The sequence below is a fragment of the Neltuma alba genome, unplaced genomic scaffold (genome assembly GCF_004799145.2).
Source record: "Neltuma alba isolate B1F8T4 unplaced genomic scaffold, ASM479914v2 tig00010912_pilon, whole genome shotgun sequence".
Classification (NCBI taxonomy): Eukaryota; Viridiplantae; Streptophyta; class Magnoliopsida; order Fabales; family Fabaceae; genus Neltuma; species Neltuma alba.
The window spans coordinates 89992-101236 of NW_021635690.1; the positions used below are offsets into that span (position 1 = coordinate 89992).

The 11245-nt window shown below is 32.0% G+C and overlaps 1 pseudogene; it reads left to right on the plus strand.

Moving 5' to 3' along the window:
- Positions 1-2857: 2857 nt before the first annotated feature.
- Positions 2858-5327, plus strand: LOC114759872 (beta-galactosidase 7-like; annotated as a pseudogene).
- The last annotated feature ends 5918 nt before the right edge of the window (positions 5328-11245 follow it).

The window sequence follows — 11245 nt, forward strand, 5'->3', positions numbered from 1 at the left end:
TATTTTTAAAAACAGAACAAAATAACTTGTTTGATAATTTGTTATTAGTTGATTGTTTTGAAAAACAAAAAACAGTAATATGTTTTTAAAAACCAAAAAAACCCCAAACAACTTTTAAATATTTTCTTGTTTTTGTTTTTGTTTTTTATTTTTTGTTTTGAATATTTTGAAAAATCTTTTTCTTTCTCACTATTATCCACCCTTATCATTAGTAACGATAATTATTACCTACCAAATATGGTTTTTTATAGTTTTTTTTTAAAACATGATTTTTTAAAATTATTATCCAAGCAAATTCTTTTGTGTCGTTGTTTTCAAAATTTGTTCTAAAAAACAATTTATAAAATTTTTTAAGAATAAGAAAACAAAAATAAAAACAAGTAGGTCCTTAATCAGTCCTAGCATCTTCACCTGCTCTTTTCTGAATTTCCTATTTTCGTACCAGCTACCACCTCGCGTTCCCAAACCATACTTGTATATTTCGGTCATGGTGAAAAGTTAACAAAATAAGAAAGGCGTATCATAATCGCGGAATGACAGAGAAGATTAGTGTTTATCATCTTTTATACCAGCTGGCTTTTCAGAAACAGTTTGATATATATGTAGGAAAAGATGTTTCACCACAGAAAGCTTTACAAATGTGTTCAGATTTATCGCCAACAAGAACAGAAGTCTGAGTATTTGGATCTCTCAACAGGGTAAGAGTTCCGTGATTTAGGCATAGTCATTTACTCTCTTCGGGGCATAAAGCATAATAGAGTGCAGCAGAATTGGAATTTTGCGCTAAAGTTGGAATATAGTGCAGGAAATTTAAAATTGGTGGAGCAAATTTGAATTTGATGAACATTTTACTGCAACTCTGCAAAAAATTCGAATTTGTTGCATCAAATTCAAATTTGCGTGCTTTTTTTATCATATCAAAGTTTAAATTTCGACAAACATAAATTTAAAAATTAAAAAAATAAATAAATGAGTTTTGTTGCATTAGTAATAGCCTCATCAAACTTTTCAGTGATATGCCATTTGCCTAATTTATATTTCTTTAAATTGACTATTTTTTTAATATGTTTTATTTATACTTAATTATTTAATTTTTTTATTTAATTATTGTGTAATCATTTAATATCTATAGTGGTTTTTATATTTATATTAAACATTCATAGTCGTTTATTTGAATTATAATTTATTGAATTTTTTTAATGATATTATTGTTGTGTAAGGTTAAAAAGCATTTTTTTTATTTAATAATAGGTAATACTGTTACTCATGGACATGTGTCTTATTTTTTCATATAAATTTATAGTTTAATGATAATATTTCAAAAATACGACGTATGGTCATATGTAATTGGAGAACTTGATATAATGGTTATAAAGAACTTGATATAAGTATTTTCCTTTAATAATATTATATTATTTCATTAAGAGTAATATAATAAAGTAGCTCAATTTTTCAATTTATTTTCATCCCACGAAACATAATATTTTTCATCGATACATTTTCAATTCCAATGCATACCCAACAGGCTCTTAGCCAAAAAATTTTCATTCACTTCCTTTCAATTCTAAGATAAAAAAAAAAAAGTAAAAAAATGTCGTATTGTGGAAAATTTTCATTCCTATCTTTTCAATTCATAATATTGTGTCCATAAAAAATTGAAAAGAATATAATTTTGCATATTAGTATGCGAAGTAAAAAAATGTCGTGATATGGGTACATCTTCTAAGATAAAAGATAAAAGAATAAATACAAAATATTCATGAACTTTTTTCCAAAATACATCCAGCATCACAAGCTTTTCGAAAGGGTAAAAGTACTTATAAACTAGCAAAACTAGAGCAAAAATGACATAACAATTAAATTTACCAAACAATTATTATTTTTTTACATTGAGACCCACCCACGCTAATGTTATGAAAAAACCAAAATACACTTAACGCACAAAAAAAAAGATGAAGGTGCAAAAGTGAAAACAAATTTTAGTCAAAGTACACAAAACACTACATATTTTTTTTATGAAGGTCTCAGAATATCGAGCAAATAAATTAATTCTTTTGGCAAAAAAAAAAACCCTATTAAAATTTATTATAATGCTATAATACCAAGAATTCTATGGTTAATATATATGATTAATCTTTTAAATTTACATCAAGTTTCAATTCAGTCCCTTAAGTTGATAAAGTGTATTTTCAAACCCTTAATATGAATACTGTTAAATTTGGCTATGTAACTAAAGACACATCGTTAAATTCCAAATTATCCCACGAATGGAGTTGGTCTTTCCCTCTGTCTTTTGCGTCTCCTATTTAAAATTCATAACAAATGTGTCATGTGTAATTTCAAGACGAAGATACTTTAAAGAAATTAATTACAATTCTCATCTCCATGCTTTCCTTAAATTACCTTTTTGAAGAAAATATATGGAGATAAAATGCCGGGTATGCAAGAAATTTCCCAACGGAAAGAACGTTACAGCGAGTTAAGTGCTTGCCAAAACCAACACGCGTCTTGATGCTCATTTTTCGTTCTCCAATAATAATACTCTATCCAAAATAACAAAAATTTTGGGAATCAATCAATGTAGTGTTTCTAACTTAAGGTATATTTTGTACCTAACGACATTATTTGTTTGTTTTAGAAGTTACAGCAGATCATGACTTATGTTAAAGTTCAATGCATTAATATTTGTTTCTATATTAAGACTGCTTATCTATAATTTTTTCTAATAAAAGAGAATCTAAACATCCATACTAACAAATCTCGAGATTTGCCATGTTTGACAACTCAAGGTTTTTACTCATATATAAACCCCATCGTATGTTCAGGAAGGAATCACAAAGCTGAGGAATACCTTACAATGGCTTCTTCATCGACGTGGGACAAGATCATCATCTTCATCATTTCCTTTTTAGGCTTATGCTCTGCCATAGAGGTATCGCATGATGAAAAATCTATCATCATCAATGGAGAAAGACGCATCATTTTCTCTGGATCAGTTCACTATCCACGAAGCACAGTGGAAATGTGGCCTGACATTATCCAAAAGGCCAAGGATGGAGGCCTTGATGCCATTGAGACTTATGTATTTTGGGATCGCCATGAACCTGTTCGGCGAAAGTATGACTTCTCAGGAAACTTGGATTTCGTCAAATTTTTCAAGTTGATCCAAGAAGCAGGACTATATGCCATTCTGCGGATTGGCCCTTATGTTTGTGCAGAGTGGAACTATGGAGGCTTCCCAATGTGGCTCCACAAAATGCCGGGGATTGAATTGAGAACTGATAACCAAGTCTTCAAGAATGAAATGCAGATCTTCACTTCAAAAATTGTTAACATGGCTAAGAGGCTAAGCTCTTTGCATCACAAGGAGGACCCATTATTCTTGCACAGATTGAGAATGAGTATGGAAATATCATGTGGGGTTATGGAGATGCAGGGAAGGCATATGTGAAATGGTGTGCTGAAATGGCTCTAGCCCAAAACATCGGTGTTCCCTGGTTCATGTGCCAGCAAAGTGATGCTCCTGAGGGCATAATCAATACATGCAATGGATACTACTGTGATTCTTTTAAACCCAATAACCCTAAAAGCCCAAAAATGTGGACTGAAAATTGGATTGGATGGTTTCAAAAATGGGGTGAAAGGAATCCGCACAGGACTGCTGAAGATGTTGCTTACTCAGTGGCTCGCTTTTTCCAGAATGGTGGGGTGCTCAATAATTATTACATGTACCATGGAGGGACAAACTTTGGACGAAGCGCGGGTGGTCCATATATTACAACATCTTATGATTACGATGCACCAATTGATGAGTATGGAAACTTAAATCAACCAAAATGGGGGCATCTTAAGCAGCTTCATGCTGCAATAAAATTGGGGGAGAAGTTTCTCACTGACAGCACAAGAACTGACAGGGATCTTGGAAATTCAGTTACACTGACCACATACACTAGCAACGCCACTGGAGGGAGATTTTGCTTCTTGAGCAATGCCAATGAACAGCAAGATGCATACGTAGAGTTACAAGATGGTAGCGACAAGTACTTTGTGCCTGCTTGGTCTGTGACCATTCTGGACAATTGTAGTAAAGAAGTTTTCAATACTGCAAAGGTTAACGCTCAAACTTCGGTCATGATAAAGAAAGTGGTGACAATGAATCACCTACTAATAAGCTTACCTGGACATGGAGACCAGAGCCGATGAAAGACACCATGAAAGGAAATGGAAAATTCAAGGCAAACCAACTTCTTGAGCAGAAAGATTTGACTTTAGATGCCAGTGACTACTTATGGTACATGACTACTATTAAGATCAAAGACACGTCTACTTGGAAAAATGCCACCCTTCGAGTTGACACTAAGGGTCACGTGCTTCACAGTTTTGTTAACAAAAAATTTGCAGGGTCCAAATTTAGCCAATGGGGGAATGGGTTCATATTTGAGATCCCTATATCCTTGAAGCAAGGAAGAAACATTATAACTTTGCTCAGTGTAACAGTTGGACTTGGGAATTATGGTGTAAAGTTTGATCTAGCAAAGACTGGTATAGCTGATGGTCCGGTTCAGCTAATCGGCAAGAACAATGTCACGATGGACTTGTCAAGCAATACTTGGTCCTACAAAATCGGATTGAATGGAGAGGCTAAACGTCGCTACGACCCATCAATGTACACTAGTTCAACAATTAATCCACCTGTTGGAAGAAGGATGACTTGGTATGCAACCCATTTTAAAACCCCCTCTGGGGCGGACCCAGTGGTAGTGGATTTGCAAGGCATGGGAAAAGGACAAGCTTGGATCAATGGGCAAAGCATTGGTCGTTACTGGCCTTCCATGGTTGCTAGTTCAAATGGGTGTGATGAGGAATGTGACTATAGAGGAGTATACAAGCCAGAAAAGTGCAACTACAATTGTGGTAACCCGTCACAGAGATGGTACCATGTGCCAAGGTCATTCTTGAACAGCGATGAAGAAAATACATTGGTTTTGTTTGAAGAAATTGGCGGCAATCCTCAAAATGTTTCGTTCCAAACTGTCACAATCGGAACCATTTGTGCTTATGCCTATGAAGGTGCACTTTTAGAGCTATCATGCCAAGGCGGAAAGACCATCTCACAAATTCAATTCGCTAGCTTTGGAGACCCACAAGGTAAGTGTGGATCTTTTGAAAAGGGCTCATGGGAAGCTCGTAACACCAAATCTGTAGTGGAAGCCACATGCCTCGGGAAAGAGGAGTGTAAATTATTTGTGACAAGAGAAGCATTTAGTGCGAGTGGAATTGGCATTAGCACTAATTCGAGTAGACTTGCTGTACAAGCTCTATGCTAAGTCTGTGTAATACTCTTCCGGTCCTAAATGTAAGATCCTTATACTAGTATATATAAAGGTCTTATATTTAGAACTGGGAGAGTAGGAATACAAGTGTTATTGATGCTAGGCCTCAATAGTTGAGGTTCTGTTGAAATATGAAGGGGTATTTAAGTGTGGAAAAGCAACATAACTTCCACTCCTAAATCTATATGATGTGGCAATGATTGTGGGAAACCGAACGGAAAATCTTGGGCGGCATATGAAGAAAGAAAGAATTATTGTATCAAAATTTTAATTTTCTCGCATGTATTCAATTTTCCTGCATTATTAAACTTGATTGTTTTTAGAAATCTGGTTATATATATTAATTAGATGGAAAAATATTACATGCAGTAGATATATCGTATAAAAATGTTAACAGTCAATGCTACTATTTTAATAGTTAATTTAGAAATCTAGTTATATATATTAATTAGATGGAAAAATATTACATGTAGTAGATATATCATATAAAAATATTAATAGTCAATATTACTATTTTAATAGTTAATTTAGAAATCTAGTTATATATATTAATTAGATGGAAAAATATTACATGTAGTAGATATATCGTATAAAAATATTAACAGTCAATGTTACTGTTTTAATAGTTAATGTTAATTTTAATCCTTTAGAGCAAATTTACACTTCTAAAGAAAAAAAACTTTTGAGTGCCCAGTGCTCTAGTAAAAATTTCTAGAGTAAATTTTTACCTTAACCCAAATTGATTCCCAAAAGAAAGTTTTTAGTATAAGATTGTAAACACTTTAAATATATATTTCAACACAAAATAGAGTATAAATTCCATGTGCTAGACATGTAAAGAGTTAACGGATCGATAGATTGCCAACATTAATTTATCCTACACATGTAAACACTAAAATGAAGAGAGGTAACTTGACTTTGCACGCATGAGCAAGATTTGTGCTAAATCTGTACGTAACGATGCTCATGGGAAACCAAACAGTGAAAGAGGCAATATAACAAGAAAAAAAGCTTTGGGAAGAACCTTTTAAATATCACGCCATGTATTATATCTGTCATTTTACTATTCATGGCCTTCAAAGCTCAAAACGGAGGCAACAATTGTAAAATTCACAAGGAAAATGCTTACTTCGAGTTTCTTATGTCTCTTATGTTAAGTTATCTTATCATATATAGACATGTGTCTTATCTTTTTTTATGAATTTATAGTTTACTGACACAATAAATAATTTGACATTAGGGATATAAAAAAACTTAATCTCAGTATTATATATTCAATTCGCAATAACTACTTTGCAATATAACAATATTTTGGTGGTAGTGTTGTTTGGCAAAATTACACACAAGTCCCAAACAACACAATTTATTAATCTAAGATTCCCTAATATCTCAAAATAAATAAGAAGTCAATAAGAAATTTATGGGACAATAATATATTTTAAATAAGAAATTACATTAATGTCTCGTTCCCAATTGACAAGCTTTGACAAGCTCATGGGCTTGGATTAACATAACAGGTCAATGGAATCTATTGACAAGTCAGAGGGTGTCAGTTGACAACTAAATTTATGAGATAATATAACCTTCACGCATGATCAAATTATAACAAAAGAGTATTATATAACAATTTTTAAGCTGAAATCGTGTGAGACCAAAACATGCACACTGATATTAGATTAAATGATATGCTCTTGGGACATGAGCACATCAATGGCTGTTGCATATCTATGGCTGTTTGCAACAACATTATGATATAAACCCATCATTTAATCTAATATCAATGTGCATGTTTTGGTCTCACACGATTTCAGCTTAAAAATTGTTATATAATACTCTTTTGTTATAATTTGATCTTATGTGAAGTTTATATTATCCCATAAATTTAGTTGTCAACTGACATTGCCTGAGTTGTTAATAGGTTTCCATTGACTTGTTAATCCATGTCTATGATATCAATTGAGGACGGGGGTTGATGGTGTGATTTCTTATTTAGAATATATTACTCTTAGGTCTTGTAACATCCTAGATTTTGAACATAGAAGTGAAAGAAATAGTCTGGAATGGGTAGGCTATTGGACCCTGTTTAACAGTAGTTCCAGGAGCTCTCTAAAAGGTCAAGAGGATTCTAAGGACTAAATTGTAAAGTGAAAGTTTTCGACCAAGCCACCAAGAGAGACGGAGAGGCCGAAACATGAAGGAGGAAATGAGGAAGAAAATGAACATAGAGTCCCAAGCAAGTCTAAGCTCCAAAACAAGGGCCATGTGACATCAAGAAAGATGAACGGGAAAGGTTGATCAAGCAACCTTAATGGTTAGAAGTAAATAGAGCAAGAGGAAGTAAAGAGAAAGTTTAAAGACACAAGGTTAATAGGCAAACGAGGAAGATGCTTGAGGGAGAACAAAGAAGGAAGAGGAGAATGTGATAATTGAGTTTATGTAATTAATGTAGCCCTTATGTTGATGTACATGTGAACATGCCTCTCAATGTTATAAGATGTTAAGTAATGATGATGGCATATATAATTAGCCATGATGATGTATGGAAATGGTTAGTGTATGGATGAAATGGTAATATGCATGAAAAGAATTAATTATGAATTATTAATACAAGTAAAGGGGTTGAGTTATTCCTCAATCAGCGACGAATTTGTAACAAAGTGGAAGTGAGAAAAATGAGTGAATCTGCCCATGAAATTTAGTGAGCATCTATAGCACATCCTAAACTTTAAAACAAGTGGTAGATCATTTAAATTGGATGTGTGCGCTAAAAGTTATGATTGCTCAAAATTAAGGCAGATTTGGAAAACACTGTTTTGACAAATGAATAGTAAACTTCACACAATTAAATGTTCAAATTGACCAGGATCAAGTCTATATTTATATTTTTTTTTCCTTGTAGAGAATCAAAAGAGTTTTAAATAAAATTTTGAACCACATCAATATAATTTTTCTATAATTAGTTATGATTTTTCAAAATTAGATTAAAAATCTGAAATTTCTTGGTGAATAGTAACCTGAGTAATAAAATGTAAAATTTCAAACTACATGCTTGTTTCATGAATTGCTTGAATCGTAACGCTTCCAAACGTGTACTAAAAGGGTTTTAAGGAATGATGTTTTAGGTCTTGTGGGACTCTTATTTACTTTGAGATTTCAAGAGACCTTAGATTAATAAATTATGTTGCTTGGGACATGTGTGTAATTTTGTCTACTTTTTAACTACTCATAGTCAAGAATTTTTCAGGACTACAATTAATAAGATTGGTTATTGTTTGTGCGAGTCCACACTTCTTATTACTTAAGATGGTTATGTTTGTGCGAGTCCACACTTCTTATTACTTAAATTCACATCTTAACATTTTCACCCCAAAACAATCACATCTTAACATATGTACATTATGGCTTTCTTTAGATCTTGCAAATTGTGAGAATTTTCTCATGATTTTAAAATTTGAAATGAGAGGACTCATTTCACAAGTTGAAGCTGATAATATTTATACAGCTAATTATTGTTTAATGTCAATATTATAGATGGGAAAAATAAGGATAATTTTCCAAAAGTAACTTCTGGATTAAACGTGATTTTGAAGTTGGTACTATAAATCAACTAGGTTTGGAACAATTTTTTTTTTTTAAAGATGAATGAATATGAAAAAAATAGTTCAACTGAAAATCATTTCAATTAATACTTGTGTGATTTCTTTTTCTTTTTTTGTTTATATATATATTTTTTATTAGAAATAATTTTATTTGAAGTATAGTACCTCTCCTAATAAAAAATTGAATATTAATTTATCACTTTATACTAAACTTAAATATCCTTGTTACAGCATAGTACTATATTTATAACTTTAACCCTATACTTAGTAGAGTAGAGAATATTTGAGGACAAAATGCGAGGAAAAAGGATTTTTTTCGCCCCTAGATAATTAGAAAATGGGAAGAAGAGAAAATCGAGCATAAAATATCATGTTGGACTCATATTTTATCACATATTAAAAAGATTTCTTTTACCACTACATTAAAAAGTGTGAACTCTCAACCTCTGCCACAGATTTTTTTTCCCTTCTCAGATCATAAATGAAATCACTTTTTCTCATTTTTTCTCCATTTCTTATCTCCTCTAATTTTCTCCTTTAAGCCAAGCACAGCACACTTTTGGAATTTTCAATTCACGTTTTAAGGATTTCATTCATATATCTTGCTATCTTGCTAGGCACTTTCATCAAAGAGAGAATTTTAATAAAGGACTGTTTAAGTCATGTAATTATAAATCAGGCCCAAAATATTTTGAAATTTCATCAGAGGATTTTTTTTTTTGGCTTGAAATTTCATCATAGGATTAAGAAACCAATATAAGTTTATGTTTATCGCAGTCAATTACCAAAATGTGAATTTTTTATGGCAATACTTATATCAAGTTTTGTATATCATGTGTTCGGTTTGAAATATCAGCATCTATAGTATTTAATTATAAATTATAATCTATGTAAAACCAAAAAAAACACATAAATATATGTGATTGAAGAACTTGACATAATGAATATAAAAAAACTTAATCTAAGTTTTCTTTTTCCTTTTCTTATCGGGTGAAGACTGAAGAGTAATTTAGTAATTTAATTCCCCATAAAGAGATTTAGTAATTAACCAAGTCCTTAATTTAATGTTTTGAAAGTTTTAGTTTCATTTTGAGAAAATTGCATTAGGTCCCATTTAAGGAAAATAAAAATTAATCTGAAGTCTTAAGAGACCTCATTGCTCAAGATTTTATTTGTTCGTTTAGCAAACTACCCTCATCTTCTTCATACAATTCTCCCTTATCCTTTGCCATTCTTTTCACTCTCATCACTCAACCCTCAAATCGACTCTTAGTGAGATCACAATCCCTTCAAACTCTTCAGAAGCATATACGCTCATTGACAATCGAGCTCCCATCAAAAACCAAATAGCCAGTTTGGTCTTTTTTTTTTTTTTTTTTTTGTTATGTCCTTTTTCCCTTTTTTTCATTATTGTGCTTGAATCTCTTAATTAGATTTTGCGCCCCATAGCAATTAGATTCATCCAAATCTTTCATCTCCTATGCCTCTTGATTTTATTTCTCCTTTACCTCATATCTTGTACTTGTTCTCTTGTTCTTTCATCTTCCCTATCATACCCAGATCTGATTATGGTCATTGCTGCTCTATTTCTAGGTTTTCTTAGTAATATGCATTAACAATTAAGAGCATAGTCGCTGATAATTTAAGGTGTAACGATTAACAACTATTCCTATGGTATCAACAACATATTTTTCTCATCACATCACAGGGATTTCAGGCCTCAACAACCTTATCGTATTCATTCATTCCCACTCATAACAAAGCAACCCATCCACAAAAATATCAGAAACATAGCAGCGATTCATGACCCTACAACTATTTGACTAGATTAAGTTCATATTTATTGCTATACTCTCGACTTGATATTTATTTGATAAACATTTGTCTTACTTCTCATATTATATGAAATTATAATAAAAGTTTCATATAAACTTATTTAACTTGAAACCATGTATGATCAGAATATATAAACTAAAATGAGATTATATCATAGGTTTATATTAGAGTTTTAGCAATATGTTAACAACTAGGGAGCAATCATTAACAACCTAAGATGTACTAACCAACAACTATGACAGTAGGTTTAACAACACACTTTTTTAACGCATAAAAAGCTTCTGACCACAACAACCTTTGTCATATTCATTCTTTCTACCCAAAACAAAGTAACCTATCCACAAAATTCCTAGAAACAGGTAGCAATGGGTATAATCAGATTTGGGTATGATAGGGAAGATGAAGGAGCAAGAGAACAAGCACAAGGTATAAAGTAGAGGAGAGATAAAATCAAGGGGCGCATGAGATGAAAGATTT